The 17,116-nt window shown below is 45.9% G+C and overlaps 1 protein-coding gene across 1 annotated transcript in view; it reads left to right on the forward strand.

The window, feature by feature from the left end:
- The first annotated feature begins 482 nt into the window (after positions 1–482).
- Positions 483–17,116, forward strand: part of GNB4 (G protein subunit beta 4) — a 31,810-nt gene continuing 15,176 nt past the window's right edge. Inside the window, exon 1 of the mRNA XM_058812216.1 lies at positions 483–552. The gene's annotated coding sequence lies outside the window, so the exon portion shown is untranslated. The remainder of the gene's footprint in view (positions 553–17,116) is intronic.

The raw sequence follows: 17,116 nt of genomic DNA on the forward strand, positions 1-17,116 counted from the left end.
GTTGCTGAGGGTGTGGCAGAGCCGTGCTGAGGAGATGGAAGGTGCAAGTGTGCCATGGTTGGTGCCTTAGGGGTGTGCTGAGGCTCTGCTTCTGGACAGGTGTCTCTGTGCCACCAGGGTCAGGGGAGCAGGGAACACTCAGAGGTGTAGTCATCCTCAGTGTCCCCCTGCCCCATGTCCCGTCCCTCACAGTTGTCACCCTAAGTGTCCCCCTGCCCCGTGTCCCTCACGGTTGTCACCCTCAGTGTCTCCCTGCCCCGTGTCCCTCACGGTTGTCACCCTCAGTGTCCCCGTGTCCCGTCCCTCACAGCTGTCACCCTCAGTGTCCCCCTGCCCCGTGTCCCGTCGCTCACGGTTGTCACACGCAGGGTGACAAAAGCTCCGCCCTCGGGGGCGTGGCGCTGTGCGCGCTCTGACGTCACGCAGCGCTGCCATGGCAACGGCCCGTCACGTTGTCCGGTCCATGCGGGCGGGGCGGAGCCGCTCCCGCCCCAGCAGCGCCATGGCGGCGGCTCGGTGACACCGCGCTCCGCGGCCGCCCGGACACCGCAGGTATCTCCGCCCGGGGGATGTCCCCGCTGCCGGGCTCTGCCGCCGGGCGGCTCTGCCCGTCCCCCGCGGCTCCGCGCGGCCGCCCCAGGGCGGTGCCCGGTCCCTCCGCGGCTCCGCTCGCCGCGCCGGAGCCAGGGAGCCTCGGCCGGGCGGGGCCGCGTGGGGCCGCGGGCCGAGCTTCCCGGCGCGGCGGCAGCGCCGGCCGCTCCCGCGGGACTGCGGGCGGGCAGGAGGCTCCAGTGCGCTTCCCGCCTGTGCCGCGGAGCCCGGGGACGGGCTCGGCCCCAGCGGGGCGGGCTCGGGCTCGCCGGTCCCGGGGAAGGTCCCGGGGAGGTCCCGGAGCCGCGTCCGGCGCTGCCCCCGCGGGGCCGCCCGGGAGCGCCGCGCCCGCCCCGCCCCTTGGGCGGCCCCATCCTTGGCGCCGGGGGGGGCATGGGCGGCACCACCGCAGCGCCGGGGGGGCGGGTGGGAGGCAGGCAGGGCTCGGGCGGCGCCGCCGGCAGCGGCCCCAGCGCCCCCAGCGCCGTGAGACCCCGGCAGGTGAAGCCCCGGGCGGGGGGAGCCCCGCGGGAGAGGGGCTGGGGCGGGCGCGGGCGAGGGCGCGGTCCCGGGGTCCGCCGAGAGCGGCGGGACGGGCGGGCGGCATCACCCGGTGCCGTCCCGCCCGCCCCGGAGCGCGGGCACAGCGCCCGGCTCCGCGGGGAAGGGAGGGGCCGGGGCAGGGCCGCGGAGCGTCCCCCGAGGGGGTGCCGGGACGGGGGTGCGGAGGGAAGGAGAGACTCGGTACTCCGGGCTGGAGGTGAGGAGCGGGCGGGGCGGGCAGCGACCCCCGGTGCCGCCGGGCCCGCTCGGTGACACAGCGGGGCGGTGACGGTGTCACACCGGGCTGAGGGCGCCGCGGTCCCTCCGGCCGGGGAGGAGCGCTGCGGGTCGGGGGCAGCCCGGGTGGGCAGGGCCGGCCGGGGCCCAGCGCTCCCGGCAGCACCGGCTGGGCCGGCCCCGGGGCCCGTGTGGGTGCGGGCAGCGCCCGGCGGCTCCCGGGCCGGGGGAGCTCCGCTCCCGGGTCTGTGCCTGGCCAGAGCAGCGCAGCTCGGTTCGCGCTCAGCGTTCCGTAAATCGGCTCTGGCTCTGACTTGCATGCCTTGCGTGACTGCTGTGGCAAAGGTGAGTCGGAAGGTGCTCCTCGTCTTTAGGAAAAGTGCAAAGTCATTAGGTGCTTTTTTTGTCATACTTCGTAGGTATTGCTCGTTTCCCCATCCAGATTAATTTTGAATGTGTTTTTTTAATTTTTCACTTGTTGCTGAGACTATCATCTTTGATAATTTTTTGTTTGATTTCTGTTGGAAATTTTGAAAAGCATCCAAATTGCTACCAGATATAAATGTGGTAGACTAGTTTATGCTGTAATATTATCTGAATTAGGGCAAAATAAGCCTCTGATCCGTTCCCTCCTGTTAATTATACAGCTGAGGATGATGTCTTTTATTAGGCTGCTTACTGTAGCTTGGAAAGTACATGATTTTCCAGGATGGTTTTCAGTTCTGAAATAGAAGCAGGGTAAGTCTCAAAGCTAAGTATGAGCTGAGGAAAAAAGTGCTTAATTTAATTAGGTGTAATCAGTTTCTGAAGCAACAGAGTGGATGCTCCTCTGCTGGGTGGAGAGTACTGGGGAAGGAAGGGGAAAGAAGGGCAAAATGGTGCAGGGAGAGGAAACAGGTACCAGCCTGTAAAACCCGGGGAGAGATGAAAACTGTTGTGTAGGAATAGCAGGGACATGAGTTTGCAAAGTCATGGGAGTGCTCAGAGGAAAACCTGGAGCTGCTTCCTGACTTGTGTTAGAAATATGGGAAGTGATGTCAAAGATGGTCACTAACCTGGCAGTGGAGTGTCAGCTGCAGGAGATGCAGGGGCTGGGCTGAGCTGGGGGAAGTCTGGAGCTGTGCTAACAGGAATAATAACTATATCAACAAATTAAGATGAAACAAACCACATGACAAGCACACACAGTCCTGAGAGTCTCTTAATGGGATGGGAATCTTCAGTGGGTTTTTTGCAGTGTTTGTTTGTGATTTCTAAGCATGATAGCTGTGGTGAAGTTAATTTGTGCTTCCAAAGAACAGACTGATGTTATCTTGCAAGAAGGGGGCTAGGGAAATGAGGGAGATGGTAAGAGTATGGAAATGTCTCACTGTGTGTCTGCTCTGGCAAACTATATTTTGAATTATTATTTCTCTAAAATAATCAGTTTTCACAGTGGATAATGTAGATGAGTTGTACAGATTTAATAGGCTGAGAACTAAGGCTGCTATAATAGCATATAGTATATACCTTTCAGCTGTTAATCATGAAAAAAATTGATTTTCAGGTTACAGACGTGTCTTTTTCTCTCTTCGGTATTGTTAAAGTACTACAGCAAATAGCTGTTGCTCTATCTACTTGAGCCCTTTCCTGAGTGCTTGGAAAGTTGGTCTTGATTAACTGCTCAGCTCATTTAAATCCTGAATCAAAAATTGTTGGCTGCAAATGTCGTGTTATAATTATGTTAGATAATGAAAGTTTCAACTGTATTTTCATGTTGCTTAGTTGAGGACTGATGCATCTCGTGTTCTATTTGTCTAAGTATTTTAATTTTCAGGTTTCTAAAGAAAAATGTAGGACTCAAAAACCTAACTAGAAGACCTTGAAAAAATATTTTTTGAATACAGAACTGTGTAGTTCTCTCCTGGACCATTAAGAAAAATGGCACAAAATTTATGAATGTAATATTTTGAAGGTGAATAAGAAATAGAAGTAAAAAATCCTGACAGTATCTAGAGAAGTGATCTTCTTCAGTTACTCTTCTTTTCTGCCAAAGTCTTTAATTTATGACTATTGTGTTACTGAAGACAGTAATTCATATTTTTTTATATCTCAGAAGTGACTTTGAAATACCTTATCAAACTAGTAAAAAAATCAGAATCTCTGAGCTTGACGTGCAGTGAAGGTAAATACTTTGGGCCAGAGATAATGCAGTGATTGTGTTTTGTACTTAGCACTGTCTGGAAATATCAATGCTCAGATTAATGCAGATCCCCAGTGCCTGGAACCGGCTGTTTAGAAAGTATGCCTAGTATTGCTAATCAAGAAAACATTTTCTAAGTTCCACCAAATTTTTTCTCTCTTCTAATTGGATGCAAACCTGTCACTTACTTCATCTTCGGAAGTGTGTAATTAAATTTAGTTGTTATTGTTTTGTTCTTGTATGCAACTTCTGTGTTTTGCAACCCAGAGTTTTGTAATAGAATTTACATGAAAGATCTGAAACAGAAGTACAGCAAGTGCTCCTGAGAACAGAGTGTGTGCTGTTCTCTCGAGGCTGTGCTTGGGTGCAGAGGGGTTCATGGAGCTTTCTGGAGAGCAGGAGCAGGGTGCCCTGAGCTGCAGCTTTAATTGAAGGATGGCGCTGCTCAGGGATGGGGTCATGTCTGCAGCAGTGTGTGAACAGCAGAGCTGCTTTGCAGAGAGCCTCAACCAGGAGGGCAGGAGGGGAGCTGGGGGATGCTTTGGGCGAGTGTCAGTGCCACCAGTGACACTGGCTGTGCAGATAAATCACTGAGCTGCTGAGGGGCAGTGCCAGAGAGCTGGGCTGAGGGTTTATCAGAGCCACAATTAACACAACTGCACATGGACACTGGCTGGCAAATACTGATGCAGTTCATTGAAGATGGTTTCATTTCCTTTAAGGTGTCTGGGCTTCCAAAAGTTTCCAAATGCTGACACACACTAAGCCAGGTTTTGATTCAATTACTGCAACTCTTGCAATCTCTTGCCTTCCAAAAGGGCTTAAACTGGAAAGATGGCAGTGCCTGATTGTATTGTAGAGCAAAAGGCACTCTCAAGTGCCACCTATTACATAAAATTAGTTCTTTGGGTCAAAACAGGTTTGACAATTTGCAGGAGCTGTTTTCCCCCTCCTTCTTACTTTAGATCTCAGACAAATATTAATCATATGGATTTTCAGTGTAAGCCAAATGTTTGAGTCATTGTGAATCCCAGTGTTTTGAAACATTAAAAGAGCTGAGTAATGTTAACATTGAAATTATTGTATAAGATTTTAATTTTCAGATGGGGTGGGGAGGAGAACAAAATGAAATCATAAAATCAATCCCAGGATTGAATGTGCTTCTTAAATGAGATTGGTCTTGGAGCTGCTTTCAGTGAGTGTCTTGGCAGCTTTACAAGGACAAATCACCTCATTGCAATCAGCAGTGGGAACTCTTGGACCTGCCTGGTTTGTTTTCATCATGCAGGCATTAATTCAGGTGGTCAGCATCTAATCTAGCACAGAGCATCCAAGCAGTTTCAGGATAACCTGATGATTTAATTCTTGTTGGATTATTTTTTGTATATGGTTTTCCTGATATATATGTATATGCAGTAAGTATTTATAACATAAATTGCACTTGTGTAATTTTATGTTTATATATTGAAATGCAATTTGTGTGCATTTAAAGTCTTGCATTAAAGATGCTCTTTTATGATTTATTGTGGTATTTAAATTGGTCTGTTTAAAAGAAATATTTGATCTGAGTATTTTTCTGGTGACCCTTTGTGTCATAATTGGTTGCTTTAGGTGATTGTTCATTCAAAACAGTTTTATTCCTAGCTTGGAAAAGGAAGATATTTTTCTTCTTTCAGTTCTTGATTTAAGTTGAGCTTAGTTGTTACTGAGCTGAAAAAAGTATTCAGTTTCTCTGTATAGATGTTATGCCTGTCAAAATCTGATTTCACACACTACATTCAGTGTGTACCTAGTGATTTTGGTCAGTGTTGATGATTTGACTTAAAGATTTTGACAATGCAATGTAATGTCACGGTACTAAAACTTAGTAAATTAGAGTACACTAGGTTTTAGGTAGTCAAATTCTATAAAAGTTTTCTCTCCCCCAAAAGGTCTGAATTAGGTTTAGGACCTTGTGTTTATCCTGTGTTGCTGTTGAGGAGGCAGACTGGAGCCCTTCCCTTTGCTTGTGCACGATGCTGATGGGAAGATCAAGGTTTGTTGTAACCTCAACATGAGGCACGATAAAGCAGAGTTGACAAACAGCACAGCAAAGTTTCCATGACAGCATGAAATCCAGATGCCCTAGAATTTCAAGAAATTAATCATGATGTTAGTAGCATTTTCCTTCCATTGAATGGTAGGGAGGGCACAGCAGGGGGGTTGGGTGCTCCCGACAGTCTCAGGGAGAAGAGCAGTGGTCCACAGGGAGGTGTTACAACTTTTTATAGGACACTGATTGCCTATTTTCAGTCTCACTGACACTTGTTGGACAAGAAACTTCTTCATTGCTTTTTCAAGTAGTTTTAATACAAGGTGTCTAAATACAAAATTAATTGAAAGTATGGAGAGTGAGATGGCCTGGAAATAAAGCTGTGGCTTTGGTGCTACAAACACAACCTTAATTTCTAACATAGGCACCAGAAAAGGGGAAACTCCTCTTTTGTCTTGGAAGCATCCCAAAAGAGGGAGCTGGATTATTTATTTATTTTTATACAGCAAAATAAAAATAAAATTACAGTCCAGAGTAAATGTCCTGTTGACGAGTATTTGATGGTGTGAGTGCTTCACTGCAGTTGCCCACACTTTAGGAAAAAGCAGCTAATGTGGAAGGTCAGGTAGCTGAAGATGGGAAATGATTAATGCTTTTTTCCCCTGCTCATCTGTCAGACATTCTTTCAAATGCAGATAGATGGGCATCAAAAGCCAAACATGCACTTTGGGAAGGGATGGAGTGAAGAAAGTTGACTTTTCCTGGTGGTGCTGCTTCAGAAGCTCAAGGAGGAATTCTCTGTTCTCAGTCTCTACAGAAACCTCATGGCCCTGAATCATAGGGCTCTGATAACTGTGACAGGATGAGCTGAAAGGCCAACAGCCTCAGCAAACAGCTGAACTGCTGCAGAGTTTCAGAGCTGGGCCTGTGTTTGCCTTTTCTTCGAGTCAGGCATCTCAGTGCTTGGTGTGGAGCTCCTGAGCAGGAGCTCAAGAATCTTCAGCACTTTTGCCAATCCATCAGTCACCATTGCTGAGAAGAACTCCAGAGGTGGAATGCATGTCTCAAACATTAAACCCAAAAGGCTCCCAGGAGCAGTGTCTGCTCTGTGCTGAGGGCTGGAACAGATGGATTTAGCTGAGCTGCTGACCTGGCTGACCAGGACTGAGACATGGACATGGAGGGAGCATTTACAGCAGCAGAAGTTCCAGTGGATTGGAAAGACCCTTGAGCAAAGCAGGTTGTGGAGCCGTGGGCTCTCCTGGCCATGGTGTCTGACTCATTATTCCTCTCTGTAACTTAGGCTTTGTCTCCAGAGAGGAATTCTGCTGTTTATAGCCTAGTAAGCATCATGTGTTCATAAAAAAGTTTTCATATAAAAAATTAAAAAGTTACACTTTGTGGAAGACTACTACATGTGGGAATCAATATTGTCTTTCTTTGAAGCAGCAGTTTGTTTCTCTTTTATCCTCTTCTGTTGGAAACTTAATCTGGGGCCATTTTCTTTCCAGGCAGATAGGTAATTTCTGAATTTGGACCAGTTAAAACTTACTTCTACAAAGACAGCCTTTGTTTTGAGAACCTGCAAGTGTGGAGATAATTAGGAACACAGTACTACTGATTTCCTTAATGTAACTTCTTTCTTCATTTTGAATGTTGTATCTTCTTTAGTGACTGTTTGAAAACACACATTACAGCTTGAGAAACATCAAAAGCAATTCCAAGGAGTGTAGATTAGATATATCAGTCTGATCACAAGTGGTACCAGAAGTGGCTACACAGCCCATGTGCTCTTAATCCTGTATTTGCAGTAAAAGGGTGACAAAACAGTACATGGGGTTTTTACTTCCTAGCACTGGATTTCTGGTCATTCTGTAGTGTGAGGTTTTTGGTAGATTGTTTTGAAGTATATATATATAATATAAATGTGAATCTCAAAAAACACTTTTTAGAAGGTAGCCTGAACTCTAGTCTGGAAGAGAACTTAATTTTCATGGCTTCAAATGACAAGTTATTGACCAGAAATGTATTGTGAGCCGAAAGCAAAATTAAAATGAGACCCAAGGGCAATAGTTTTATCTGCCCTTTGGATAATTGGTATTAAAAAAGCTGAGATGTTGATGTTGCCTCGTTGTGCAGTGAAAGGGTGCAGCTGTAAGCTGTGTTCAGCTGTGGGATGAGCAGCACATAAAGCCTCGCTGTGCCTGTGGTAGCAAGGCAGTGCTGGATGGGGAGGAGGGAAGGGGCTGGGACCATGGATCCATCAAATGCATGGCTTCTGCTGATGGTACATCTGAAAGGATATAGTGTGTGTGTGTGTGTGTAACTGGTACTGCTGGGCTTTCTGCTCCTCAGGAGAGTGAGAATGCTCCACTTGCAAAAACTGTCAGCCAGAAATTATTGCAGGCAAGTGAGCAGTCATCTGAGATGAATGGAGGCACTTTTCCTCTAGACACTATAGTTTCTCTTAATGTGTATCTTCTCCATTGACTTTAAACCTCAGATTTTCTGTGCACTTGGTGCTTTTTATGCATGCTGTGCTGTCTGCTCCCTCTCAGATAACAGGAGGCTGCTTCAGTAATCTTTTGTGCCTGTAGGTGCCAGACCAGATTTGATATGCATAGCAGTGCATGGCCCTACATGATGCCACTTCAGTAAATACCAATGCATTAGCCCTTAAAAAAATCCAAAGTCAAACTTGCTTAGAGATGGATTTAAATGTAAATGAGGGTCTTTCAGAATGACTTTGAATTGTCACTCTGCAGTACACTTTTCCTACTAAAATGTTAAAATGGCTTCTGGGTATGGCTGGGTATTTGAAGAGACAAAAGCCCCCAGCTCACTCCATATGTGTATCCACCTGTCTGTCCCCAAGGAATAAATTGGACTGAAACCATCTCTGTCTTCTTACTTAGGGTTATATCTTTCTGCTTCATTAAGATCTTTGTTGCCATTTCTTACATGTTTTGAATTGCAAAACCAATAATAATTTGTTCAGTGATGGAGTGTCCTGAGGTCAGTGAACCAAGTTTTTACTGCAGAATGATTATTATAGTCACTAAAGACAAGATCATTTGAATTTCACATGTAGTTCTGTTTGCAGGGAGTGTGATAAAAATAAATCTGTGCTTATGTACCAAAACATTTTGACCTGGAAACGAGCATAATGAATATAAGATGCAAGAATGTTAATTTTGGAAAAATCACTGTTGGACTGTGAAATATTCATGACTAAAAAAATTCCTTCCTTCCTGTGCTTTTCTCAGCCTCATGCTTAACACTGAATTTCTTGAGGCTTTTTTCTAGAATTTAGAATGTGTGGGTTAAGAAGAGTAAGGCCTTTCTGTATGTGTTTTATGAATGTACTTGGCTTTGACTTTAGCTGGGTATTAGAAATAAACTCTCATATCTCTGAGCTTAAGAAACCAGTCCCATGAGCTGTCAGCCAAATAAAGGGTAACAGTCTCCAGTCAGCAATTTTTTTTTACTAGTAAACTTTAGAATCACTTCACTTAAATTTCTAAACTGATTTCCTTTGGCTGTTTTGTGACTGCTGTCAACAAGGTCAGTGTTTGTTGGTCTGTTTGTCCTCCATGGAAACCACCATCAAACCAGCCACCAAAACCAACATGGGCCGTGCCCTGGTGTGCTGGGGCTGGTCCCGTGGAACCATAGAGTGGTTTGGGTTGGAAGGGGACGTTGACGATGCCCCAGTTCCAGCCTGGCTGTGTGGGTTCTCTCCCTGAGCCAAGCGATGCCTTTGAGAGGAAGCAGCAGCACGGGACCTGCTGGAGCTGCTGCTGCTGCCTCTGCTCCCCTCTGGCTGGAAAACTCCAGGGTGATGTTCACAGTGCTCAAGTCTGAAGGCAAATGCAGAGGTTTAAATTCTGTTCATAACTCCAAGTAGTTCTTGTGCTGTATAGAAGTGTTTTGATGTGGCAGGCTTTATTTCAAAGTCCTGTTAGAATCCCTGGCTGAGCGTGTACGTGTGTGTAAAATGGCACCTGTTTGTGCTCGTTATGATGAGCGGGTCTGAGGTGTTTTGGACAAGGGAGGAAGGAGCAGCATTTGTTGCTTTGAACGTGCTGGTGCCACCCGGCTGGTGGGTGGGGTTGTGTTCCTGGTGTGGCTGCTCAGGCCATGTGAGCGCACCAAGAGGAGATTTGAATCCCAGTTTGCTGGAGTCTCTGTTGCGACCTCCCATCCCAGCTGTCCATGCAGTTTCTGAGCACACGCATCCATTGGTCCCTCGGAATTGGGGATGGTCTCTCTTAGAGGAATGGGTGTTTAAGAAAGTTCTGCTCATACCCTTCCTCTCGAGAGGCGTTGGTTGATTATTTCCTGTTTTTGTACCAAAGCTATAATGGAGACCTATCACTTTAAAACACTTCCAAAATGTGCAGAAGTGCAACAATAGCACTGACCTCAGCGAGCGAGGTCACACCCAGGCTGCTTCCTGTTTTCTTCTTGGGGAGACCAGAGCCCTGAGCACTGAGAGCTCTCCCTGCATCTGCCTGGGGATCGGAAATCAGAGCAGCAGTTCGTTCCTTCTGACTAAATGAACATAGAGAAATCTTAAGGAAAAGATTCAGTTAGGATTTCCAGGCTTATTTTCTCAATTGTAACCCCTTTTTTTTTTTAGGTAATAACCATTATTTTCTTACTTGACTGGTGTGTGTAAGATGTTCTGCAGTTAGTGCACTTCTCAAAACATACATTAAAGATAAAGAAAGGAGGGGGATGCACTGAAGAAGTTTGAGAGGAGAGATAAAGACCAAGGTACACAATGGGGCAATTATAGCCCTTACATACTGTTATTTCAACTTATCCCAGCATTATTCTCCTGGGATTCGAGTATTAGTTGACCAGTATAAAAGCTCTTTGCTTTGTTGTCTTTGTTTATTGATGCAGTACTGCTACAAGTCAGAACAAAGAAGGCTTGGGAGAATGGATAGCTGGAAAGGTCTTTGAGAAACAAAGGAGAGGCAGCATAGGCCCAAGGTATAGTAAAAAAAGCCATTAAATGTTTCATTTTCCTCAGTGCAGAGCTGAGTGTATGTGTGATTCTCAGACAGCTCTACCATAAAAAATACTTAATGTAAAATTCCACTTGAAATAGTTGCTATATATGAAAGTATGTAACTGCAGCACAGCGGTTACATATTTTCATATGTTTATTATTTAATTAAATTTTATATTAATTTCATAAATTAATGCATTTACTTTACATTACTGTTGTGCAGGCAGAGATTTCACTTGATGTAAGGCTTTGTCCTCTGTGTCCAAGTTTGTAGATTTTGAATATGTCAAATCCATTCTCTTCAGGCTGTAAGAGATAGAACCTCTTTTTGTTCTTCTCTTATTCATGGCTTTGGGGAGACATAAATGACTGGGCAAAGCTGCCAAAGTCTTGTTTAGTGTCACTAAATGAAGCAGTGTTTAATCAAAATTTTCTTTGGCACATCCTGAGTATGTAAAGTGTTGTTCTGTGCTGGCAGGGCTCAGCTCCAGAGCCAGAACCCACTGTCCACAGCCTGAGTGTCTGAGTTAGCAATGTGTCTCCCTTGAGAGAGCTGGAGTGTTTCTTGGTGTCTTTCCCCTATATTTAGTAGAGTGCTGTAGTTAGCATTCCTTATGTTCAGCCACCTGTGTGATCACATGAAAGCCATGTGGAGCCTCCTTTCTCCTCCTGTCTGTTGATCACTTTGAGATCATTGGTATTACTGAGTGAGATCTTTGAGATCTTGCTGCATAGGAGTTGAGAACCTGAGGTTGATACCTGTAGGTTAGCACTTGTTTCAGTTCTAAAGGACTGATTTTTTGATAGAAAATGAAATTCTTACTGAAATAACTGTCTGATAGCTCTTAAGAATCCAGTTAAACAGACTGTTCTTTTTGCAGTCCCTTTAATCTATATATTTGGCACAGAAATAGCAAACCTTTGTTGTGGGGAGGGGCATATTTACACTTCTCTAACTCTTGCAGAGAAAATTGTGTTTTTTCCAGCCACAAGGTTTTGAGTCCACAGGTTGCAAAGAGAGTACTTTAGAGACAAGACCCTGGGGTAATTTGTCACTGCCTGCCTGTATAATGAAGAATTAAACTCTTAGCAAATGATGCTGCCACTGAATCAGGAGTAGTGTAAGGAGTCATTTATCTGTGGAGAGCTCAAGCCTGGCAGTGGCTTTCCTGGCACTAGATAGACTGTGCAATCTGACTTAGTTAATACATTGCCTTGGGAGGCACTTTATTTTGGTATCAGTAAATTCACTTGTACAAGTCTGAGGAGGAAATCGCTCTGAGTGCAGTTCAGCCTGCAAATGGCTGAGGGCAGGGTTGTGCCTCCCTGGTACCCTGAGCTCCCTGAGCTGCTGCTTCTGATGGAGGCACCTCGTGTCCTTGGCTCCATCCCCTGCTGCTTTGGGTGTCCTGCAGTGGCACCCTGGGCTACCAGAGGTGCTGAAAGGTTCTCCCCTGTCCTGTTGCCTCAAGGCCTCAGCAGGTGGAACTGTTCATAGTTCATCGTGCACACGTTTTTGAAGAGATGCCTCTGACCTCTTTCATCAGAGGTGCTGCCTCTGAGTGCTGAAAAGCAGATACCATGGGTATTCTGCATCTGGGCAATCTCAGAATATTTTTTCTTTGATTCAACATTTATAAAAACTGTGAATAAGTCAGGGAAGTAGACATCCCATTACCCCCAGTCTCCTGAGATGGCAGGAGGAATCCTCACTCACTCTTTCTACCAATATAAGAGCTGATGGCTTTGCTGTGTATATGACCAGGCATGGTGCAGTTGGGCTCCTGGGGAAATTTGTATCTGCTGCTCCTCCAGGCTGTGGTATTTTGATCTTGGAGGGGAGAGTGAAGAGGCACCATGTCCTTTGTTAACCCAGTATGGGTTGGTGAGGAATCCACTGAGGTTTTCAGTAATTTGTGTGAGGAAAAGTCTGCAACACAGCCATCACTTCTGTTCTTGGCAATCTTTGTAAACCCTGCCAAAGCACTCCCAGCATTGATTCTGATAAAACCCAAGGTGTTTACCTGATGCCTGGTAGCACACTGGAAGGTTGTGGTGGTGTCTTGTTTCTCTGCAGTGAGGACTGGTTTGTAGGATGCAGCCTCTGCTTTGCTGCCAAGCATCTCATTGTGTGTTCTTCTGTGCTTCACTGCTCACCTCACTGGTAGGCTTAGAAACAGTATTACAGCAAGTGAATCTAGTCTGGGTAATGGTCTTTGCACATAACTACCTCTCTTTAACCATGCTGGAGCATCAGAAGTATTGAAACAGACACAGATGCATCCATGAGTTCCAAGCTTCCAAGCACGTACTGATCTTCCTGTGTTGGAGCTGTGAGTCTGGTGGCATCAGTAAGATGTTCCCACAGGAGTTTGACAGGAGTTCAGAGAAGCTGCTTGCAGAGTTGGTGTGAATCTGGAAATGCATTGTGAGAGCTTCCTCCCTACCCACTCAGTTTCTGTAGCTTCCTGTGGGCACATGAAAATAGTGCTTGAAAAAAAATAAAAATCTCAAGTGGAAGCGTCTTTCTCCCAGTTCTGCTAAATATTTAATGGTGGGGATGATCTGAGCACACAGGCCTTTGCATTGGGAGCTGCTGCCAGGCAGTGCAGCACTGTTGGATACACTTCAATTTAATAGTTGAACTGCACTTAGTTTGTTTACTGTAGTATCTTGGTGTTTATACATAGCTTAATATCTCAGTTGTTCAAATGCTGTGTGCTGGAAAGGAGCTTTAATGCTCAAAGCTACAGTGAACCAGTTCTAGAGTGAGCCTGGATTTAGTGGAAGTGTGTGCTGGTTTGAAGGCAGCTCTCTGCTCACTGGGGTTGACCTTGAACCACTGACACATTTCTGCTGAGCAGTGATGCTTAAGGCTTTGCAGCTTTAGAACATGCTGGTGCTGCTAGGGCTCTGCCACTGCTAAAAGTTTCTTTCAAAAACATGGAGGATCATTGTCCTTTTGTTCACTTCAGAATTATTTTTAAACTAAAGACATGTGGGTGAGTGAGGAGGCTTCTGGAGTTTGTCCATGTAGGAATTTGGAGGTGTGACACAATTTAAAGTTGTGAAGTTTACCAGCTGTGCAGCTGCTGGTGCAGCTTGGTGCAGAAATGGCCTTAGTGGTGAACAGTGCTGATAGGAGTGACATTAATTACCATTAACCTCATGTGCAGAATTGTCTTTGAATATCAGTGCAGTGCTACAGTCCATTCTCAAATCTGCTCACAGCTTTACCTATGAATGGAAAAATACCCTAACTTTGAGTGCTTGTGACTGGCCATGCGTGCTTCCAGCTGTGAATAATGTCACTTTCTTTCTGATCAGTGATTCTCTGTGAGAATTTGAAGTGACTGTCTGCAGAGCACTGAAGTGTGTGGCACAGCACAGGGCAGAAGCTGACTTCACTTCTCAGAAAATTTGAGATGCATCAACTTCCCTGCTAGGAATCTTCATCTCCTGTTAAAAATAGCACATAAGACTGCTAAGCATTGACAGGCAGCATGGCTGGCTGGCTTTAGACCTTTGAGACCATTGTTCTGTCTGTGTTACCTTTCAGTAGGTTCTGGAATAAAAAGGGAAAATCATACTGAAAAGGTTAATTTGGCACTGTCAGAACTGAAAGTGGGGCTGTGTTTCATAGAGGTATTTTCATTAAAGGCATTAAGGTTGTAGTTAAACTGATGGCCTGTAAAGGTTTGTGATTAATGTGTGTGCTAAAGTCATGTTTTTAATGCTTAATCTTTAAAATTGGATACCAGTGTTGATGGCTTGTGTGTTATGCCTGCAGCATTCAGCAGTGTTTCATACTCCAGGCTGCTGAAAAAGGAGCACAGTGGGAAATGGAGAAGTCTCCTGGAGAATTCCCATATGAATTACAGCATCTTTGTAGTTGAACAGAGCACAGGTTTAGGGAAGGGAAATGTGTGAACCTCCCAGTTTGCTTACATGTAGCTGGAAATACCAGTTAGAGCTGAGTCACCATCCCTGTCACTGCTGGGGATGATGGAGATGATCCAAGTCAATGTGTGTTTGTGAGCTGGTTCTGAAATGGACTTGGAGTGAGACCTGTGGGAAGCAGAGATTGGAAGGAAGTAGATGGATAATTAGTGAAGATATTTTTCTTCTTGAGAAGCAATAAACTTTGTAGCTCTCAAACACTTGTATAAACTGTTAGTCCAGGGATGATTTTTTTATTACAAATTGCATTGAACCAAAACTTCTCACTCTTTTAAAGCTTTGAGTGTGGTGTTTTACAGATGGAAAAAACCTTTCCAGAGTCAGTCTTTTAGAGCATATCACTACTGAACTGCAGAGAACCAATAGCCAGATCAAATAAAGGGGTTTCCCCAGAGGTCTACAACTTACCAGACGCACTGTGACCTTTTTTAATCCGGTTTTTGGCCATTTTTCAGTGGACTAAATAGGAAACATAGACTATCATTTTGAATAGGTTCTCCTTCCTTCCTTCCTTCCTTCCTTCCTTCCTTCCTTCCTTCCTTCCTTCCTTCCGACACTTCCGACACTTCCGACACTTCCGACACTTCCGACACTTCCGACACTTCCTTCCTTCCGACACTTCCTTCCTTCCGACACTTCCTTCCGACACTTCCTTCCTTCCTTCCTTCCTTCCTTCCTTCCTTCCTTCCTTCCTTCCTTCCTTCCTTCCTTCCTTCCTTCCTTCCTTCCTTCCTTCCTTCCTTCCTTCCTTCCTTCCTTCCGACACTTCCTTCCTTCCGACACTTCCTTCCTTCCGACACTTCCTTCCTTCCGACACTTCCTTCCTTCCGACACTTCCTTCCTTCCGACACTTCCTTCCTTCCGACACTTCCTTCCGACACTTCCTTCCGACACTTCCTTCCGACACTTCCTTCCTTCCTTCCGACACTTCCTTCCGACACTTCCTTCCGACACTTCCTTCCGACACTTCCTTCCGACACTTCCTTCCTTCCTTCCTTCCGACACTTCCTTCCGACACTTCCTTCCGACACTTCCTTCCGACACTTCCTTCCGACACTTCCTTCCTTCCGACACTTCCTTCCTTCCGACACTTCCTTCCTTCCGACACTTCCTTCCTTCCTTCCGACACTTCCTTCCTTCCTTCCTTCCTTCCTTCCTTCCTTCCTTCCTTCCTTCCTTCCTTCCTTCCTTCCTTCCTTCCTTCCTTCCTTCCTTCCGACACTTCCTTCCGACACTTCCTTCCGACACTTCCTTCCGACACTTCCTTCCGACACTTCCTTCCTTCCTTCCGACACTTCCTTCCGACACTTCCTTCCTTCCTTCCTTCCTTCCTTCCTTCCTTCCTTCCTTCCTTCCTTCCTTCCTTCCTTCCTTCCGACACTTCCTTCCTTCCGACACTTCCTTCCTTCCTTCCTTCCGACACTTCCTTCCGACACTTCCTTCCGACACTTCCTTCCTTCCTTCCGACACTTCCTTCCGACACTTCCTTCCGACACTTCCTTCCTTCCTTCCTTCCTTCCTTCCTTCCTTCCTTCCTTCCTTCCTTCCTTCCTTCCTTCCTTCCTTCCTTCCTTCCTTCCTTCCTTCCTTCCTTCCTTCCTTCCTTCCTTCCTTCCTTCCTTCCTTCCTTCCTTCCTTCCTTCCTTCCTTCCTTCCTTCCTTCCTTCCTTCCTTCCTTCCTTCCTTTTCATTCTGTGAGCAGTAGTCTGACTTGTCTGTCTTCCCCTACAAGCTAGAAGTGTTTTGGCTTTTTATATAATGTCATGGGACCACTATTGCACCTTTCTGGTGTGCATTTTCCGTCATGAAAAAATTACAAATAAGTGCCTGGCTTGTCTGTGAGCAATTTACTTGCTGTTGTTGCTTTCACTGCAAGGATTTTGAAGTTTCCGTGTGTGAATAGACTTAAGAGGTCTCTAGTGGTGTTTGACTGCACTGCTGTGCTGGGGATAAAAACCTGAGAAAATTGATCTGAGGAAGCTTGTTCAACACTGAAAAAAATCAAATGCAAAAATCTGATTTGAAATAAAATAATCTGAACGTGTGCCTGCATGCGGTCGTACCGTTAATTGATATTTTTATTAAGTTGGCTTGGAGTCCTCATTCAGATGACAACTGCTTTAGGGAGCAGAGAGCTGTATCAGCACAAGGATGCTTTTAGGGAGGATTTGGTTTTTGCTATCCCTGTGCACTCTGTGAGTGCTTTTGAAATTTAAAGATCATTGTGTTTTGCCTGAAAAAAATATGAGAAAAAATTGGAGATAATCTGTTATTTCAGCTGTAGTCTTGGATTCAGGAATTTCATCTTTAATAAAACCAAGTCTGCCCTGGATGTCCTGTGCCAGGTGGCTGTACCACAGCCCTGCTGAGCCCAGGGGCAAACCCCGGGGGCAGCTGCAGCCTCTGCTCTGTGTTGCCATCCTGGGGCACAGCCTGGCAGAGATCTCTGGGCGGGGGAGCAGGGAGCTGCCACAAAACAGGTTTGTAAAGTACAGTGGGTGGTTCTGTTGACAGTTGCTTTTGTATTTAAAATAGACTTCACAAATTTCTG

The sequence above is a fragment of the Ammospiza caudacuta genome, chromosome 11 (genome assembly GCF_027887145.1).
Source record: "Ammospiza caudacuta isolate bAmmCau1 chromosome 11, bAmmCau1.pri, whole genome shotgun sequence".
NCBI lineage: Eukaryota > Metazoa > Chordata > Aves > Passeriformes > Passerellidae > Ammospiza > Ammospiza caudacuta.